The sequence below is a fragment of the Emys orbicularis genome, chromosome 9, assembly GCF_028017835.1.
Source record: "Emys orbicularis isolate rEmyOrb1 chromosome 9, rEmyOrb1.hap1, whole genome shotgun sequence".
NCBI classification, from domain to species: domain Eukaryota; kingdom Metazoa; phylum Chordata; order Testudines; family Emydidae; genus Emys; species Emys orbicularis.
In genome coordinates, this window is record NC_088691.1 from 46,210,129 (window position 1) to 46,229,378 (window position 19,250).

Sequence of the window (19,250 nt, forward strand, 5' to 3'; positions counted from 1 at the left end):
ATCGCCGCGCTGCAATCGCCTCCTCGGCTGGTCCTGGTTTTGCTTTGGCATGTCCTGGCTCTGCATATACTCCAGGACAATGCGCGTGGTGTTCATAGTGCTCATAATTGCCGCGGTGATCTGAGCGGGCTCCATGATCCCAGCGCTATGGCGTCTGGTCTGAAAAAAGGCGCAAAACTAGTATCTGACGGAGGGAGAGAGGGAGGGAGGGGCGAGTGATGACATGGCGTACAGGTACAGAGAATTAAAATCAACAAAGGTGGCTGTGCATCAGGGAGAAACACAAACAACTGTCACACAGAATGGCCCCCCCCAAAGATTGAACTCAAAACCCTGGGTTTAGCAGGCCATTGATTTCACGGAGGGAGGGGGAAGCAAATGAATACAGAACAAATCTATTTTTTACATCTTAAGCTGGCAGACGACGGTGCAGCATGACTGATAGCCCTCGGCATCTTCTGGGTGCTTGGCAGAAAATACTGGGCTCTTGGCAGAAAATAGCGTACTACGACTGATAGCCGCCATCGTCATTGGGAAGGCAGCAGAATATGACTGGGGGACATACGGAGTTTCAGCCATCATCTGATCGAACTGCAGTACGACGACGATGGATACCAGTCGTAATATACCATCTTCTACCAAAAGGCAAGGGGCTGCTGCTGTGTGCAATGCAGCCCCACATCTGCCAGCCCCACGTCTGCCAGCACCCAGATCACCAATGAAGGCTACCAGTCATACTGCACCATCTACTGCCAAAAGGCAATTAGCTGCTGCTGTGTAGCAATGCAGTACCGCGTCTGCCGGCACCCAAAGGACATATGGTGACGGTGAGCTGAGCTGAGCTGAGCGGGCTCCATGCTTGGCGTGGTATGTTGTCTGCACAGGTAACCCAGGTAAAAAGGCACGAATCGATTGTCTGCCGTTGCTCTGACGGAGGGGGAGGTGCCTGACGACATGTACCCAGAACCCCCCGCGACACTGTTTTGCATCATTCAGGCATTGGGATCTCAACCCAGAATTCCAATGGGCGGTGGAGACTGCGGGAACTGTGGGATAGCTACCCACAGTGCAACGCTCCGGAAGTCGATGCTAGCCTCGGTACTGTGTACGCGGTCCGCCGACTTAATGCACTTAGAGCATTTTATGTGGGGACACACACAATCGGCTGTATACAACCGATTTCTATAAAACCTGCTTCTATAAATTCGACCTAATTTCGTAGTGTAGACATACCCTTAGTGAGCCACGAGCTGCCCACCCGCTGTCAAATCCAGATCCCAGCCCTCCCTAACGGGGAGCCAAGCCATATCCCAGAATCCTGGATATGGACTCTTGGCAGAAAACAAAAGGCGGTATTGGGGGTCCTGGGTGGAAGAGGGGATAGTTATGGGTCATGGGAGGGCCTAAACAGTGACCTATATGGAACAACCCTGCCAGGACGGTGAGAGTAGGTCTGTTCCCCTCTTACTCCTCTGATTTTATGGGGAAAAGTGGGTGGTTTTGGAATTTCAGGTGAAAAAAAAAATTGTTTTTGAGATCTAGTTCCTTCATAGAATATATGGTATCACCAAGGGACTAGATCTCACACATGGGAGGTCATCCCAGTGAGTGGTATGTAAACCCTTGAATGTCACTTCACCAGTAGGACTGTATATTGCAACTAAGCTAAAGGCAACTGCATACAGATTGGCCAAAGTGCTTCTGATGTCACCATCTCACCACTGAACAATAACTGCACAATGAAAGTGTACTGTGAAAAATAACTAAAATCGGTCAAACAAAGAACATTCCCACATCCGCGAAGCTCCAACCTGGAAGGTAATTGTATAAGAAAGTTGAGAGGCTCTGCAAATGAAGGGCTTGCAGTGAAAGCGCCATTTCAAGAACAAGTGTAATAAGAGTGGCCAATGAATAAGTGCATAATGGCAAGAATGCCTGAGCGTCTGGAAGCACAGTGTGGGCAGGGCAGGGGTCCCACTGCGCAAACCTCAAATGAAGGATTATCTCCATTCCAGTAAGAAATTGCATCAGGGGTCTCTGCATTCAGCAGCAATACAGCAATCAACCACGCTAAAGGGGAGCTGGTTTCAGTGGGAGCATTGCTGGAACCCTCTAAAGGGAGACCCTGGTCCCCAGCAGATACAGTGTCCCTGTGTTATAGAAAATAGCGCAGCTCCTCAACTGGCCAATCAGCAGTGCACTGTTGATGTCAATGGGCCAGATCCACAGCTGGTGCAAAATCTATATCACTCTCTTCTCAATCAGCCACATCCCGTATTCCCTGCTCTGCCACAGACTTCCTGTGTGACCCTGGGCAAGTCACATAGCCTCCCTGGGCCTCAGTTTCCCACTTGTAATGGGCTGTGACGGGGCGTGCCAGGCCCACATGGGCCAAAAGGGTTAATGAGAGCCCCGCCCCACTACACAGGGCCGGCTCCAGGCACCAGCTTAGCAAGCAGGTGCTTGGGGCGGCCAAGGGGAAGGGGCGGCACGTTGGACTCTTCGGCGGCAATTCGGCGGCGGGTCCCTCATTCCCCTTTCGGAGAGAAGGACCTGCCATTGAATTGCTGCCGAAGAAGAAAGCGGTGTGGCTGAGCTGCCGCTGATCGCGATCATGGCTTTTTTTTTTTTCCCCCCCCCCGCCACTTGGGGCGGCAAAAACTCTGGAGCCGGCCCTGCCACTACACCTGCAGTAGGTGTTAAGTGGGAAGAAGAGTGGGGCTCAGGTGGTGGCTGGCCAGGACGGAGAGCAGATCTCTGGCTGTCACTCAGCAGGAGCAGCCTGGCTATTGCCAGGAGTGGAGCTGGACTGCTGGCAGGCAGAGCCTCCCTGAAAGAAGGCAGAGAGCCCAAGGAAGGTGGGCAGGAAAGCTGGAGAAGGGTGGCCAGCTGCATGGAGCAGGAGGCTGCTGCTCAGGGTCTGCCCTGCCAGGGGAGCAGAGTGCTCTCCTCCTGCAGCAGGACCAGCAAGGGGCAGGTAGTGCTGCAAAGCTTTGCAGTGAGCTTGGAGAAGAGGCAGAGAGATGCTGATGCCCTGAGTGGGAAAGGCCCAAGACAGGACAAGGTAGGATGCAGTCCAGGGAGGCATCCAGGAGTCTCTATAGGCAGGTCCTGGACAGGAACTAGTGGGGGAGAGAGCGAGCCTGGTTTCCCCTGCCAGCCCACTGGGGAAGGTGGAGTGTAAGCCTCGGTGGTAAGGACGAGTGAGCCTGGAGCTGGGTGAAGGCCCAGTGGGAGGGGGATGGGCTGTTGTTCGTTGGACTGTTGGGTCACCATGGGAGCGATGGCACTGCATGTGACCTGGCTGGAGTGCCAGGGTGCAAGGAGAAGCAGATCACAGCAGGGGCAAGCTGAGCCTGCTATGCTATGCACTGACACCAGGGGGCGTGGTGGTCAGGGTGGCACACTGACAGGGGGTGGCAGCACTGCCCTAACTCCCAGGGCCGTTACGAGGAGAAACACAATGAAGACTGTGATATGCTTTGAGATCTGCTGAGGACAAGTGCCGGGTAAGAGCTGGGCTGTTGGTGTTAGTGGAATGAGGCTGATCTACCCGGGCTGGGAGATTCTGCATGCCCCTTTTCCCCTTTCTCCCTGGGAGGGCTCATTCAGGTACATTTGTATCAACCCAGTCTCCAAGTATCTAGTGACTGCCTCTCCAGTGGCAGCTGTCCACGCCCCCTAGCACCAGGGCAGCTAACTACAGCCTGCATCTAGGGAAGAGAATGCTTTGCCACAGCGGGGCAGGGAGAGCGCTGCAGGGCGATGCTGGGCTTGTTCTGGTCAGCAGCAACAGCCACAGGGTGATCTGAGCAGGGTTTGCTCAGTTCTGTTCGTCTCCTTGGCTCGGGAGGCTGCTCCGCAGTCCTAGTGCTCGCTGTCGTCAGCGCGCTGCCAGCCATTCCAGCAACGCCCCAGAGAGGTAGGAGAGGAGAAAGGGCTGAATCCTGCAGGCCTTGCCCAGCTTCTGCTTCACCTGAGTAGAAAGTCAGTCCTGGCCCCAGGACCTGGCCTGCAATAATTCTCCCCAGTTTTAAATAAGAAAACTCCGACCTGTGCCTGTGGAGCTATTGGCCCCAGTCACAGAGGCCAATTGGTATCAAACCTGGGAACAGAGCGTAGCAGGCTCTGACTGCCAGCCTGGCTCCGTGCGCAGGCATCTTGCCAGATCCAGTGCTCCCTGGGCAGCTGTGGGGCACTTCTGTGGCCCCATCGCTGTAGTAGCTGAGTTCACCCCCCCACACCCTGGGGGCAGGGCAGAGCAATTATCTTAACTGACAGCCGGGGCAGCTGACACTCCAAGAGACTGAAGGACTTGCCCTAGGTCATCCAGGCAGTCTGGGGTGGAGCCCAAGACCCAGGCTGGTGCCCTAACTGCTGGGCAATGCTTCCTCTCTTGCCCTTCTGAACCAGCCTAGCCCATGCTGCACTGTGGCGCATTCACTGGGAGAACCTGGCCCATCCCCACCTCTGAGTTCTTTGACCTGTGAAATGCAGGGGTCCTGGACATGCTGTTGCCTGCACCCCGCACTAGCTGGTGTGTGGGGAATTTCTCTTCTCCTTCCTTTAGCTCTGGACTGGTTTGCAAACAGTATCAGCTCTTCCTCAGCTCTTATCAGCTGCCTCCATTCCTGCCTAGCTAACCCCACAGCCATTTCCGGCAGGGCTTTCACCACAGCTGGCGCTTCCTCCACGGAGGGCTGCTGCCCAGCCTTCACCCCCCATTTCTGCAGTTCTGCTTGCTTCCCTGGTGGGCTGCAGGGATGGTCTACAGTGCTGCTGCTCCCCTCTTTTCCATGGCTGCCTGCCTCTGGGACCACTGTAGCTTACCCAGAGCCTTTGTTAGTATTTGCCGTGGGGCAGGGGCTGTCTTCTTGCTGTCCGTGTGTACGGAGCCTAGTGTGACAGGGCCCTGATTCAGGGTCCCAGGCAGGGACCAAAGCCCCAGCATGCTGGGTGACTATACACACACAGCAAGAAGACAGAGTCCATTCAAGGAGCTCACAGTCTGCATAGAGAAGAACTGACATGTGGAAACAGGCAGAGCGGATGATTCTGAACAGGTGACAAGCAGTGGCCTCGGCACACCAGTGGCTTAGTGTCAGAGCTGAATTCAGTGGGGGTGGGGGGCGCTAGTGCACCCAGTTCTGGAGTTTTGACCATCGTACCGAGTAGACCCCTCTTCACAGGAGTTAACCTGCAGGGGGGCTGTCTACACTAGTACTTCCACCGATGCGATAGTGAGAAATGGAGAGGGGAGAACATCTCGCAGAGCCAGGCTGGGAGGGTGGAGCCTTGTTGCTTCAGTTCCTTGGCCCCACAGCACGGCTGAGGTGCTGCTACCCACAAGCGGAGACTTCCTGCTGTACAGCGCCTGGCAGCCTCAACAATGCAGGGAGCCTACTCTCCGCGCACCAGCCCAGGAGGTGTGGGCGGGGGGCTGGGGTTTTGGTGACCTGAAAACGGAAGAGTCATTGCCTGAAAGGAAAGGAATAAACGCTCTTATTCTGGTTTCTCCACCTGGCAGCAGAGCCCTGCCTGCCACGTCTCACAGGCTGCAGGGAGGCAGCAGGGAGCATTCACCTTGCTAGGATCCCTTTTATCCCAGATATCTGGGGGAGCTGGCTCCTGTGCGCTGGGGACTTGTCTACACTAGAGCAATCAGTGAACTCGAGGTGATTCACATGTTTTTAAAGGCTAGTGTGGACATTCCCCACACGATGTTCCAAGGTACAAGGTTCCAGATGGTTTTGCCCTAAGCTGATCCTAAGGGGATGTCTACACTCCAGTGGCACAGCTTCAACACTGTATATGTTTTCCAGGGATGTAGTTAATGCACCTCCAGGAGATGGTAGCGGGTCGATGGAGTTAATACCTCAAGTTAACTGACAATCACTCTTGCTTTGATTGAGCTAAAAATGGGGCTAGCCACTCTGAATAGGATCCTGTCAAAACCATAGGCATGGACTCCGGGCCGCTTGTGCCAGCACAGCTACACTGCTATCTGTAGTGCACTAGCTGGATCAGTGCCAGCGTAGGCATGTCTCCTTTTGCTGGAACTTCTACCTCCAGCTTGAAGCGTGGATGTGCCCTCCAAGTGAAAGTCCCTGGGAGGTCTGTGCTAATCAGCGTTTGATGAAAGCCGAAGTATTGCAGTCACTGCTCCCACATCGGCTCTCAGTCCTGGCCATTGGTTAAAGCTCCCTTTATCGTTTGCACAGCAGATTTATTGGACAATTGCAGATGGTCGTGGGTAGTTTGCAAACAGGAAACATGTCTCCCCCAGGAATAAAGCTTCCAGGGCGCCCAGGCAGGGAATAGAAGCAAGGTGTGATCAAACACGCAGAGCCCACAGCAGACTAGTGGATGCTCCCAGCAAACCACAGGCCAAAATTTGTTTGCTGAAATAAGTTGCTAAACAATTGCAATAACACCCTGCTTCAGTGAAGGCAGCATTGTCTAGTGGTTAGAGTATTGGACTGGGAGTCAGGAGGCCTGGATTCCGTTCTCTGCACTGGGTCCTTGGGGAAATCCCAGCCCTTCATCTGTCTTGTCGATTTAAATCAACAGCTCTTCCGGGCAGGGGTGTCTGTACAATGGTGCGCTGCTCTCAGCTGCAGCCTCGAGATGCTACTGCAGTGGAAATAACAGCAAATGAGTAAAAATCCTGACCTGTGTGTAATACTTTGCCAAAGGCGACAGGGCTGCGCTCACTGGGTGTGTTATTTGCACAGAACAATGAAACCACTTCTGCTCCCTGCTGAAGTGATTATGGTCTGATTCTAGGATGAAACCAGGGCCGGCTCCAGGCACCAGCTTACCAAGCAGGTGCTTGGGGTGGCCACTTCGGAGAGGGGCGGCACGTCCAGCTGTTCGGCGGCAATTCGGCGGACGGTCCCTCACTCCTGCTCGGAGCAAAGGACCCCCCGCTGAATTGCCGCCGCAGATCGCGATCGTGGCTTTTTTTGTTTTTTTTGTTTGGCTGCTTGGGGCGGCCAAAATCCTGGAGCCGGCCCTGGGTGAAACATGACTTGATTGAGGAGAGATGAGCTGCCGTGCACGTCTTCACAGGTGCTTTGGGGGCTGGGGCATGAGAGTCATGTGCTTCGGCCACAACACTCCGGAGTCTGCCAGCTCCCTGGAGTGCACGCTGTGGGGTACTGCTGCAGAGCACGGCTGTGGATTTTCATTAGGAGTGGCAACAGGAAAGGGTTGAATTTTAAGCAGAGATTTGGGGGGTGGGATGGGGGCGGGGCTCCATGCAGAGCGGGCTGTATGGAAGAAGACGCTGAGGCCTGGTGTACATTACAAAGCCAGCACAGGGTATCTACAGCGTTTAGGGCTGTGAAAAATATCACACCCTGTGTGATGTAGTTAAGCCCACTGAAGCCATGGTATAAACACTGCTAGCAAGGAGGGATAGCTCAGTGGTTTGAGCATTGGCCTGCTAAACCCAGGGTGGTGAGTTCAATCCTTGAGGGGGCCGCTTAGGGAGCTGGGGCAAAATCAGTACTTGGTCCTGCTAGTGAAGGCAGGGGGCTGGACTCAATGACCTTTCAGGGTCCCTTCCAGTTCTATGAAATAGGTATATCTCCAAATTTTAGGTCAGCACAAGAATTCTTCTGCCAACCTCGCTACTGCCTTAGCCACGCTGCTGGGAGAACACTTCCACTGGCTGCAGTCAGTGTCTACATAACAGCAGTGCAGCTGCACGCAATTCTAGTGCAGACACCCCGAGATGTGTCATGTGAGATACCCGTAAACTCCTTTAGCGCCTTTATCCCCAAGGGTGGGGTGGGAGGGGAGGGGTTGCAGCATGACAGCAGCATGGCACGGTAGTGTACTCTGAATGCTTTTCAGATGGGCATAAAATCCAGCCTGGGGTTGGTGGTGTCTGAGACTGCTCCAGGCAGTGAGGGTCTGCACTAGCCGGTGCCTGGCGAGCTGTGGAGAGGGTGGACAGGCACCAGATTTCCATGCCCGCTATGACTCAATAGTGGGAGTCATTGCAACCTGGTGGCTGAGCTAGCAGCTTGGCAACGGGGCACGCTGTCCTGTACCCTCCCAGCTCCTCGTCAGCTCACCCAGCACAAGCCCAGTCAGACCAACTCCGACTCGAATGTCAGGGCCGTTCTGTTCCCTTCATCACCTCCCAACTGGAAGTAAAACCCAGCTGGGCCCTTGGGGTCAGTTGGTGTCAAGGCTGAATCCCAACTCTGTCACTCCGAGTGCAGAAGTGGGGCCCGCAAGAATTTTAAAAATTAATACTGGCCACTCCAGGCTTATATTAAACTCCCAAGGTTACAGCTTCTCTCTGACCTTGGCTTGGTAAACACTGCCACCACCCAAATGCAAAAAAACCCCTTGGACCCAGGAAGGAGCACTTGGGAATTCCTCCCTGTGGGGTACCCTCAAGCCCTTTCACTCCCCCACTCCGGGAAAGAGCTGAGAAAGAAAACAAAGGAAATTAGCTGTGGCTACCAGCTAATTAAACAAAATGCACAAACCTCTTAGGACACCAAAAATCTGATCCTATTCTTAAAAAAGGTAAATTTTATTAAAAGCAAAAAGAAAGAGAATACATCTGGAACTTAGGCTTTTGCTAGATTTTAGAAGAGCAATTCCAAAAATCAAGCACCCAAAATAGTTTTCTTGGGGGGGGTCAGCTTAAAGGTTACAAGCAAACAGTAGCATCTGGGGTTAGCACAGAGGAGCCCACAAGCCAATAAGAAAAGTATCTTTCTCAATTTAAAAAAGTTCTACCTTCCCATTGGCTCTTTTGGTTAGGTGCCCACTTTTTTTTCTTTACCTGGGGGACTTTTTAATCCTTTACAGGTAAGCAAGTAAAGAACAGCTACCAAGAGGGATTTTACAGCTAACTGGCTGGCTGGGTGTCCATCAAAGGGAGCTATCCCTCCACTTTATTTATCACACGCCCCCCCAAATCACAGATGGTGCTGGCCAGCCTGGTTCAGGTTGGGTCCACACTGGCTGGGATTTCTTCCTGGAGATTTAGGAAACAGAGTTAATAAGATACATGTCTCTAATTTTACTAATAATTACATGAAGAACTAAACAGTATTTTTTACATTTCAAGGACTACAATGACGTAGAATACAGGGACATTTTTACCTGGCTGATTCTGGGAAACCTTCCTGGGAGAGTGCATCAGACACTTTGTTAGAGTGTTGTATTTTAAAATCAAAGTCTTGTAGAGCTAAACTCCACCAAAGAAGTTTTTTGTTAGTCTCTTTGACTGTGTGAAGCCACTTCAGTGCAGCATGGTCAGTCTGCAGGTGGAACCGCCGTCCCCAAATGTATGGGTGTAGGTTCTCCAGAGCATACACAATAGCGTAACATTGTCTTTCTGAGACTGACCAGTGGCTTTCCCTCTCAGAAAGTTTTTTGCTGAGAAACACAACAGGATGGAATTGTTGATTTGGTCCTTGCTGCATTAAAACTGCTCCCACACCACGCTCGGACACATCTGTGGTTACGACAAATGGCTGGTTGAAGTCCGGGGCCCTCAATACAGGGTCAGATGTAAGGGCCGCTGGTTAAAGCTGGTTAAAGGCTTTTTGACACTTTTCAGTCCACTGAACTGCATTTGGTTGTTTTTTCCTGGTTAGGTTTGTCAGTGGGGTGGCAATTTGGCTGTACTTTGGTACAAATCGTTGGTAATACCCGGCCAAGCCCAAGAAGGATTGGACCTGCTTCTTTGACGTAGGGACAGGCCAATTTTGGATAGCATTTACCTTAGCCTTTAGGGGGTTGATAGTTCCTTGACCCACCTGGTGTCCAAGGTACGTTACCCTGTTTAGGCCTATCTGACACTTTTTGGCCTTAACAGTTAATCCTGCCTCCCTTATGCGCTGGACGACAGCTTGGAGGTGTTCCAGGTGTTCTGCCAATGAATCTGAGAATATAGCCACATCGTCGAGGTAGGTGACTGCAAATTTCCCAAATCCAGCCAGAAGGTTATCTACCAACCTCTGGAAGGTGGTGGGTGCATTTTGCAGTTTGAAAGGGAACACATTAAATTAATACAACCCTACCTGAGTGATGAAGACTGACCTTACCTTGGCTGGGTCATCTAGCGGCACTTGCCAGTACCCCTTAGTTAAGTCTAAGGTGGAGATGAACTGGGCACATCCCAGTTTCTCCAATAGCTCATCTGTGCGTGGCATTGGATAGTTTTGTGGGTGAGTTACAGCATTTAGCTTACGATAGTCCACACAAAAGTGGATTTCCCCATCTGGTTTGGTAACCAGAACCACTGGAGAGGCCCATGCACTCTCAGAGGGGCGGATTACACCCTTCTGTAACATGTCCTTGATCTCCCTTTCTATTGCAGTTTTGGCTTGAGGAGCCATTCTAATTGGGCGAGCATCACCTGTGTCAATGGAGTGGTACGCCTGTTCTGTCCGTCCTGGGGTGGCTGAAAACATTGGTGCGAAGCTGGTGCACAGCTTCTGGATTTGCTGTCGCTGCTTATGCCCAAGGGTCATGGAAAGGCTCACCTCTTCCACGCCACCGTTGCTTTTTCTGTCATAGTAGACTCCTTCAGGCCATTCAGCGTCATCTCTCTCCTGGGCTGTAAATTGGAGAACCTTGATTTCTCGGGAATAAAAGGGATTTAGAGAATTAACATGGTATATTTTAGGTTTTAGGGTAGGATTTGGGAACACTATGAGGTAATTAACAGCTTCCAGGTGCTCTTGGACCATAAATGGCCCCTCCCACGACGCTTCCATCTTATTGGCCTGGAGCGCTTTTAGGCCCATGACTTGGTCACCTACTCTGAAGGAACACTGTCTGGCATGTTTAAAAGAAAGAAAATACATCTGGAACTTAGGCGTTTGCTAGATTTTAAAAGAGCAATTCCAAAAATCAAGCACCCAAAATAGCTTTCTTGGGGGTTCAGCTTTAAAGCAGAAGTGGGCAAACTACAGCCCGGGGGCCACATCCGGCCCTTGAGCTCCTGGCCAGGGAGGCTAGCCCCCGGCCCCTCCCCTGCTGTCCTCCCTCCCCCGCAGCCTCAACTTGCTGTGCCGCCAGCGTTCTGGGCAGCGGGGCTGCGAGAGCCGCCTGCCTGTGTGGCTGGCTCCAGCCGGGCGGCACGGCTGCCAGTCCTGGTGCTCTGAGCGGCATGGTAAGGGGGGGGGGGGATTTGGATAAGGGGCAGGGAGTCCAGGGGGGCAGTCAGGGGACAGGGAGTAGGGGGTGGTTGGATAGGCGTGGGAGTCCCAGGGGGCCTGTCAGGGGGCGGGGTTGTGGATAGGGGTCAGGGCAGTCAGGGGACAGGGAGGGGTTGGATAGGGGGTGAGGTCCCAGGGGGGGGCGGTCAGGGGATAAGGAGCAGGGGGAGGGGTTGGATGGGTTGGGAGTTCTGAGGGGGGCAGTCAGGGGGCGGAAAGTGGGAGGGGGCAGATAGGGGGCAGGCTGTTTGGGGAGGCACAGCCTTCCCTACCCGGCCCTCCACACAGTTTCGGAACCCTGATGTGGCCCTCAGGCCAAAAAGTTTGCCCACCCCTGGCTTAAAGGTTACAAGCAAACAAAAGCATGTGGGGTTAGCACAGAGGAGTCCACAAGCCAATAAGAAATAAAAGAAATAACCCTAATCGCGTCTAGCTAAACATTCTGATCTACGTACACATTTGGAGTTCAGATAAGTAGTTCTAGGCATGATCTGATGATTTATAATCATACCTGGCTTAGCTGCTTATAGCATGGCTGCTCTGTCCCTCCAGCCCAGAGAACAGACAAAGGCAAAGTTTCTTTCCCAATTTTAAAAAGTTCTACCTTCCCATGGGCTCTTTTGGTCAGGTGCCCACTTTTTTTTCTTTACCTGGGGGACTTTTTAACCCTTTACAGGTAAAGCAAGTAAAGAACAGCTATGAAGAGGAATTTTACAACTAATTGGCTGGCTGGGTGTCCATCAAAGGGAGCTACCCCCCCCACACACACACTTTATTTATCACAGTTGGCCTGTGGGGGTCACCCATCCATCCGCCTTTGGGTGCTGTCTCCAGAGAAAGCTCTCATCCCCATGGCTATTTGGGGGAAGTCAGTCCGTCGTGCTCCTTCCAGTCTAGCTTTCTGGTTACTCAGGGTTTGTAGGCTTGTGTGTGGGGGATAAAGATAGCCCCGTTTCTACCAGCCGGATGTGTGTGAGGTTTGCAAACGCGCTGCCCTCTCTCCACTCACATTTTCCATTATGCAAGCACTGCTCTCTCTCTGGCTGTAAATAGCTGGGCAGTTCACCAGCACTGCATGCATGCGTCCGCGTAGACCTGTGTTGCTGGGTGTATAAAACACATGGCTAGATCAGAACAATGAGCCAGCTTGTCCAGCGTCTTGTCTTTGGTGGCTAGTGGCCAGGTTCAGCTGTTGCAGAGGAAGATGCAAAACGCCTTGCAGGAGGCAGTTATGGGAGAACTTCCACTAGAGACTGGGGCTTGTGCTCTGAGACATGGGGGATTATGTCCTTCCAAAGCACTAGTTTTTTAAATCCTTATTGCTCTAACTCTGGATGCTTTTGGTATCCCTATAATTATCCAAGCCTCTTTTGAACCCATTCTAAGCTCTTGAGCTCAATTACATCTTGTGGATGTGAGTTCCACAAGCTAATTCTGCATTGTAGGAAAACTTATTTCCTTAGACCAGTTTAAAAAAACATTGTTTGGAAATAGCTCTGATTGCAAATGCCTGGGTCCCCTTGAAGCCCAGATAATGGATTCTCTATACTTTTGCCATAATTCCGCCCTCAAAAAAACTCCGAAATCTGAGAGTGTGAAAATGATCAGTAAGAGGTTGCAGCTGCTTCATTCACACACCATATATCACTGCTTCACTTACTCACTCCCTATGCAACTAACGATCTCCACCCACTCTAAACCCTTCCCCTTCCTGTCTCCTGAAAGAGTAGGGTAGTGCTGGAGACATACACTAGAAATAACTCTCCATTTGTTTAATTAGAACTAAAGATTTCAAAACCAGTTTACTCCCGGGCTCCGTTGGCACATGCTACAGCCTTGTGTGTCTTCTGCTATGTTGATTGAGTAGTAAGATGTTTCTTTTACGGTAAAAAGGGAAAATCTTGTCTTTTGGCCCTTCTAGAATGTGTTGAATAAAGGAGGTGGATTCTCACCTTCATAACCTTGATGTAAAGCTGGAGTAACTCCAATGGTTTCAACAGGATGACTCTGGATTTACCTCAGTGTAACCGAGTGGAAGTTGCGATGGGTGTGTTACATTTATGCAAAGCAGACCTTGCTGGTTGATACACTGAGCTGTACTGTTCAATTAACAGTCATGTGCTCTGGGTTCGGGCTGGAGTGCACTGGAAGCAGACCTCTCATGTATGTTTACAAGTATGTTGCAGCAGTGCCTAGGGGGCCCATGGTGCTGGGTAAATAGAAAGTAAATGGCTACCCCTGCTCCAAAGAGCTTGCTGTCTAGCAGATGGGACAGACCAGGTGGCTGAGGCACACAAGTGGGTTGGGCTGGGGATTGGCCAGGGCTCACTTCTTACCCAGTCAGGAGCAGAGCTCAGATCTGGCACCTGCCTCGCAGCCATCTGGGGGCAGATGTCTGTGTGCAGAGCTGAGTTCTGAGGGTGACCTGGAGGAGGCCAAGGTGGAGGCATTACGAGTCTAGAGGGAAGCTCCCACCATGTGTCAGGGGCAGTGAGGGGAGAGCGCAAAGGGCTTGTAGAGAAGTAGGTGTCTGAGGCTGGCATTGCTGATGAAGTGAAGGTGAGAGCTGACCTGATGACAGGATACTCCATAGCTCATACTGCAATCTGCTGGTAATCTGTTGTACTTCTATTTATATGTATTTATGCCAATCATTGGCTTGATCCAAAGTTCACTGAAGTTGCTGGGAGTCTCTCTCTTGATTGTGATGAGTTTTGGGTCAGATTCTACAAAGGGATCTAGGCACAGCTGCGTGGGGAGGTGTAACTCACATAGAAAAAGTAAAGGAAGATTGTATGGCTGCATCCCTTGATTGTAATCAATTTCCTGGGTGATCGTAGACTCCAATGATTGACATTTGCAGCCTGAACCACTTCCTAATGATGTTTTTTGTTGACTGATTCCCTGGGATTTTTTGGGGGGTTGGGGAAGGAGAGAGGGATGGCGTTGTATTGATATATCTTTATATGCACAATTAATGAGGGAAGAGTAGAACTGAATTATAACTTAAATACAACTAATATTTTGACTGTCAGTTGACAGTAAGGAATTAGAAAATGCAGAGGATCTCTTGACTGGAAGAGGGACACAGATCTTTCTGAAGTTATATTGATTAACTAATATCACAATTCAGAAGGTGAGTCAAACTGAGATTAGTGCTGTCAACAAAATAAGTGTGTGGCTAAGGAAGGCAAAATCCCCTTGAAGGATCAACAAGAAAAAGCATACTTCTGTGGAAAAACTCGACTTGGCATGCAGAGGAGGATGGGTTTGCGGTGAAGGTCCTGGCTGGTACTCAGCAGTTTCAGTAATCAGCTCTACCACAGACTTCCTTCATGACCTTGGGCAAGTCATTTAATCTCTCTATGCCACTTACATGACCCTACTTTACCGTGGTAGCTGTGTGCCTCATAATCTTGAATGTTTGTATCCTCCACCCACCCCTCTGAGGGAGGGCAGTGCTGCTATTGCGATTTCACAGAGGGGAAATTGAGGCACAGAGAGCCCACATGATTTGTACCTGTCATCCAGGGAGTCTGAGGGCGGAGCAGGGAATTGAATGCCAGTCTCTCAAGTCCCATGCTAGTTCCCTGACCACTGAACTACCTCCCTCTCTAGAGGACTCACCCTTCCTTCTCTGAGTTCCCGTCTATAAAATGAAGATGGTAATTCTTCCTTTCTCCCCGCTCTGTCTGTTTAAACTGTAAGCTCTTCCAAGCAGGGGCTGTCTGTCCTGATGTGAATGTGCAGTGCCCAGCGCAAAGGGGCTGCTGGGTGCTCTCACAAATGACAATTGGCAATTTTTCTTCCTGGCTCTGGGGTGGCTGCCACAGGTTTGTGCTAGGAGTCCACACTGATAACTGCCTGCATTTGGGATGTGATACTGATGCTATTACGTTGTTCCAGGACCCCACATCCACTTCCCAAAGCGAGTGCCAGTCAGAAAGGCATCTTTGCCCAGGTTGGGTGGCTAGACCTGAGGGGGGTGGAGGCCAGGAGTAAAGGGTGGCGCTACAGACCAGTGCGCCAAGGCCATTCAGAAAGAAGGAAGAGGAAGCTAAGAGGCTATGTTTGGTGCTACGCCCTCAGGACAGCCCTCTTCTGGGGGTGGGGGCGGGGGGGCGGGGACAGAATGGGGGTGAGGCTCGGGCAGGGGACATTGTTCCATCTCACAGAGGATGTCGCTATATTGCCCTGTGGTTTTGTTCAGATGTGGAATGGAGCCCTGGCCCAGGGCCATCCAGCTGGTGCGCTGCCCTGGGGCTGCAGATCCTGTGAGCCTGGGCCCCAAGGAGCTATGAACCCGCAGCAAGGGCTGCCTGCCAGCGGGCTGCCAAAGAGCTGGGCGGGTGTGGTTGGAAGCCAGGCAGGGCTCTGTGAAATGTTTCCATCAACGAATCGGCAAATTTGACCCCTCCACCCCCCAGAATGCTGGCATTTGTGTTAGCCAGGCCCTTGCTTTGACATCTCATCCAAGAGACGGCAGCACCATGCTGGGGTACGTGGAAATCACCCGCCACAAGGCCTGCAAACACCTGGGCCCACTCCTGGGGACTGGGAGAGTTCTGACCCAGCAAGGTCCTGTTTGGCTCATGAAATCTGCCCCCATTGCAGCCTGGGCAGGGGATAGCAGCCCTAGGAACAGGCTCGGTGGCGAATACCCAGTGCTAACCCCATGGTTTGGCTGGGAGCCCATCCTGCAGAGCCCTGGGCCTGGCTACCCCCCACCCCGCCGTACCCCCCAGAGTACAGCCACACAAGGCTAGGCTAGGCAGTGCCGTGCTGAAAGGCCGAGCGCCCAAGGCTATTTTTAGCTATTTCCCTCTGATCATATCACACCTCTGTGTTGTTGACTGACTGTTATGAATGACTCAAAGGTGGTGGCTTGCGATCGGCCACCAGATAGTTTCGTTCTGAGGTTCACGCGCTGTCCTACTTTATTGCTGGCTGAGAGCTGGAGGACTCTCACATGCGCGCTGTGGAGCACAAAAGAGAAGCTTGGAAAGGTGACTCCTCGTGGCTATTGAGCCTGCTCCTCCTCTGGGGGTGAACCGGGTCACTCTGGAAAAGTGTGGGGTCAGCTCAGGGGAAAGTGCTGGGAGTGAAAGGAGAGCCAGACCTGGTCTACAGGGTGCTGAGGGGGGAGGGGCAGAAGGCTGGCTGGGCTTCAGGAGCAGCAAAGCTACAGTGGCAACTCTGATGTCCAAGTTCCCCCTCCTTCTCCCACAGTCTCTTCACCTCAGCTTCACTGCACACCTGCCTGGTCCTGTGCTCCTCTCTCCTTCTCTTCCCATGGAGCTGCTCCCCTCCTGCCTAAATACACCCAAACCCTCTGGCACGGGTCACTTGGCTGGGGTGTTCTCCACTCCCCCAGCCTGGGTCTGCCTGGGCTGTTTGGATCCGCAGCGCCTAGCATGCTGGGGCCCCACTCTTGACTGGCCCTTAGGCTCTGCCATAATATAATGAACAGGCCTAATAATCACAACCCCTCAAACCCGTAGCTGCTGTTTGAACATTTTAGGGTCTATCTTGGGGCCCCATTATTGTCCCTTCATACATGGAGCCTGATTCTCAGCTGGGGTAAACCAGGGCCATCCCACTGAAGTCAGCAGAGATCTGCAGATTCCCACCAGTGGGCCTCTGCTTTCCACTGAGTCTGGGTCTCCGTTCGCCCCCTCCCCTTCTCCCAGGGTAAATGTAAGCGGGGGAATGGTCCCGCTATTGTGGGGAACTTTCCTGGCTTCTGCACTACCCCGGTGAAGTGGGCTAGCGAAAGGATCTGAGTCCTCGCTCCCACTCCCTTTACCCAGAGGCCTCCCTGCCCTTGAGGGCTCCCCTTCCGCTCTCCTGCCTGGCAGAGTCCTCGTAACCCCAACAAGGCTGGGCCCAGGATTCCTGGGGGGCTCGACCCCCAACCCTGATGTGGTCACCTAGGATAGGGGCTAGGGTGTCCCCACTCCGGGGTACCCTCTCTGCACTGGGCACTTCCCTGACCCACTGATTATACCATACAATTTAAAGCAAATACAAGTTGTTTAATTAACAATTACTCTAAAGAAAAGAATAAGGAAAAATGGGAAAGGTTAAAGGAAAACACATCACCCCGCTCTGTGGCAGGGAACATCACAAACAGTGTCTCTGGACATCAGGGCACTTCACAGTCTGTTCCTTGTAGGTCCCAGGTTTCCTTCTCAGGTCCTGGCTGTGCTGCAGGGATGCTGCGGGTTGGACACTTGCAATAGTGGTGGCCACACACCTCTGGGCTTTGAGTGGTGGGACCCTTCTTCCCAGCGTCAGCCCCCTGTCAGGTTACGGTCCCCCTCCCAATCTGGCCTGCAAGGGCCCTTGGCTAGGGGTGTCTTTCTGTGCTGGGCCCTTTGCCCAAGGTCCCCCCTTGGCTGGCCCCACTTGCTCACCACACCCGGCTCTGTGGCTGCAGCTCTGCTCCCAGCACAGGATCTGCTCTCCCTGGGCTGCGTCTCTGGCTCTGTGGCTGCGTCTCTACTCCCAGCACAGGATCTGCTCTCCCTGCGCTGCGTCTCTGGCTCTGTGGCTGCGCCTCTGGCCCCTCTGGATCTGGCACGGTTCTGCTCTCCAGCACAGCTTGGGCCCCTGCTTTCTCCTTAGCTCGGCCCCACTCTGTCTGACCCAGGCAATTCCAACTCACACGGAGGACAGGACCCACCCTGGCCTCTTGTCATGCTGATTAGCCTGCCCGCCCTGTCAATCAGGCTGACCTGGAGCATTGGCCTCTCACCATTGTTCCTGGGGACTGTCAGTCTCAGGGTCCTGATTTCCCATCGAGCCCTCTCCTTTTAGTGCTGGGAGCTAGCCAACCAAAACACCCCCACTGAATGTTAGTAAGGGGCAACAGTCCCCTTACATAAAGCAGGCCAGTCTCTGCCTGTGTCTTCTGCTTTTCTCCCAGCATGGCTCTTGCCTTTTGCTCCTCCTTGCTGTCCTCCTGGCCTGATGCATTGGGTGATCCCAGGTCTGCAGTGCAGAGTGCCCGCGGCGAGATTTTACCGTTCTTGGAGACACTGCAATACCAGGTCAATGCATGGGGTGGACAGAGCAAGCTCCTATTCCATCTCCCTGTTTCAAAAATCAATTTAATATACAATCCTCAAATAAAGGACATATCAGATATTAAACTGATAAGAACAGACACTACACTTTGATCTTAGCTCCAAGGGGTGTTATGCTTTGCAGGTGTCTCTCGCTGGGACAGTGAGTACTGAACAATAAATAATAAGTTGCCTTTTTTTCAAATTAATGGGTTCTGCGTTCCAGTGCTATTAGCAGCAGATGAACAGAGCAAGGGCCAGTGTTTTCAGATCTGCTAATCAGGCCTAAATCATCCACTCACTTGGCTGGGCCAGAGGAATGATTAAAGTGGCAGGGTTTGATTAAAACCAGGTTCCTGCTGCTACTCTTTCGTAGTGCCTAGAGGTCCCAGCAGAGCTCAGGCCCTCTCCACCTAGGAAGACAGTCCTTGCCCAAAGAGCTCACAATCTAGGGTGACCAGATGTCCTGATTTTATAGGGACAGTCCCGATTTTTGGGTCTTTTTCTTATATAGGCACCTATTACCCCCCACCCCCTCTCCCGATTTTTCACACTTGCTATCTGGTCACCCTATCACAGTCACACAGACAAAGCGTGGGTGGGGAAAGATAGAGAGGCTACCCAGCAGGTCTCCTTATCCCATCAGGGGCCGTGTTTATCCAGGGAACCCAGCAGAGGCACCGGTGTGCTAGGAGAGGGCAGGATGGGGGGCATAGTCAGCTGCTGGCTCTTCTCCCCTTGAGCTCTTGCCTGGCATGTTCTGACTGAGGTGTGGCCTTTCAGATCAGAACTAAACCTGATGCTCCGACTGCTTGTGATCCCTAGAGATCCCCAGTGCCCTTTCTCAAGTCGAGGAGTGTGGGACTGGCCAGAACCTGGTGTAACGATGCTGCCCTTGGTGGGACACTTCTGAGAGTATCAATTCAGGACAAATTGCTTAGAGCAGGGCAGTTACAGCCCAAGGCTGGAGTTTCTCCACTTCTAA

At 52.3% G+C, this 19,250-nt stretch overlaps 1 protein-coding gene and 1 non-coding gene across 2 annotated transcripts in view; one reads left to right on the forward strand and one right to left on the reverse strand.

Annotated features, from left to right (window-relative positions):
* The window catches only part of LOC135883446 (diacylglycerol kinase delta-like), a 180,606-nt gene that overhangs the window by 36,013 nt on the left and 125,343 nt on the right, over positions 1-19,250 (forward strand). The window lies entirely within an intron of this gene.
* LOC135884178 (U2 spliceosomal RNA) lies at positions 18,214-18,399 on the reverse strand. The gene has a single exon (XR_010561673.1). It is a non-coding gene; the product is annotated as a U2 spliceosomal RNA (small nuclear RNA).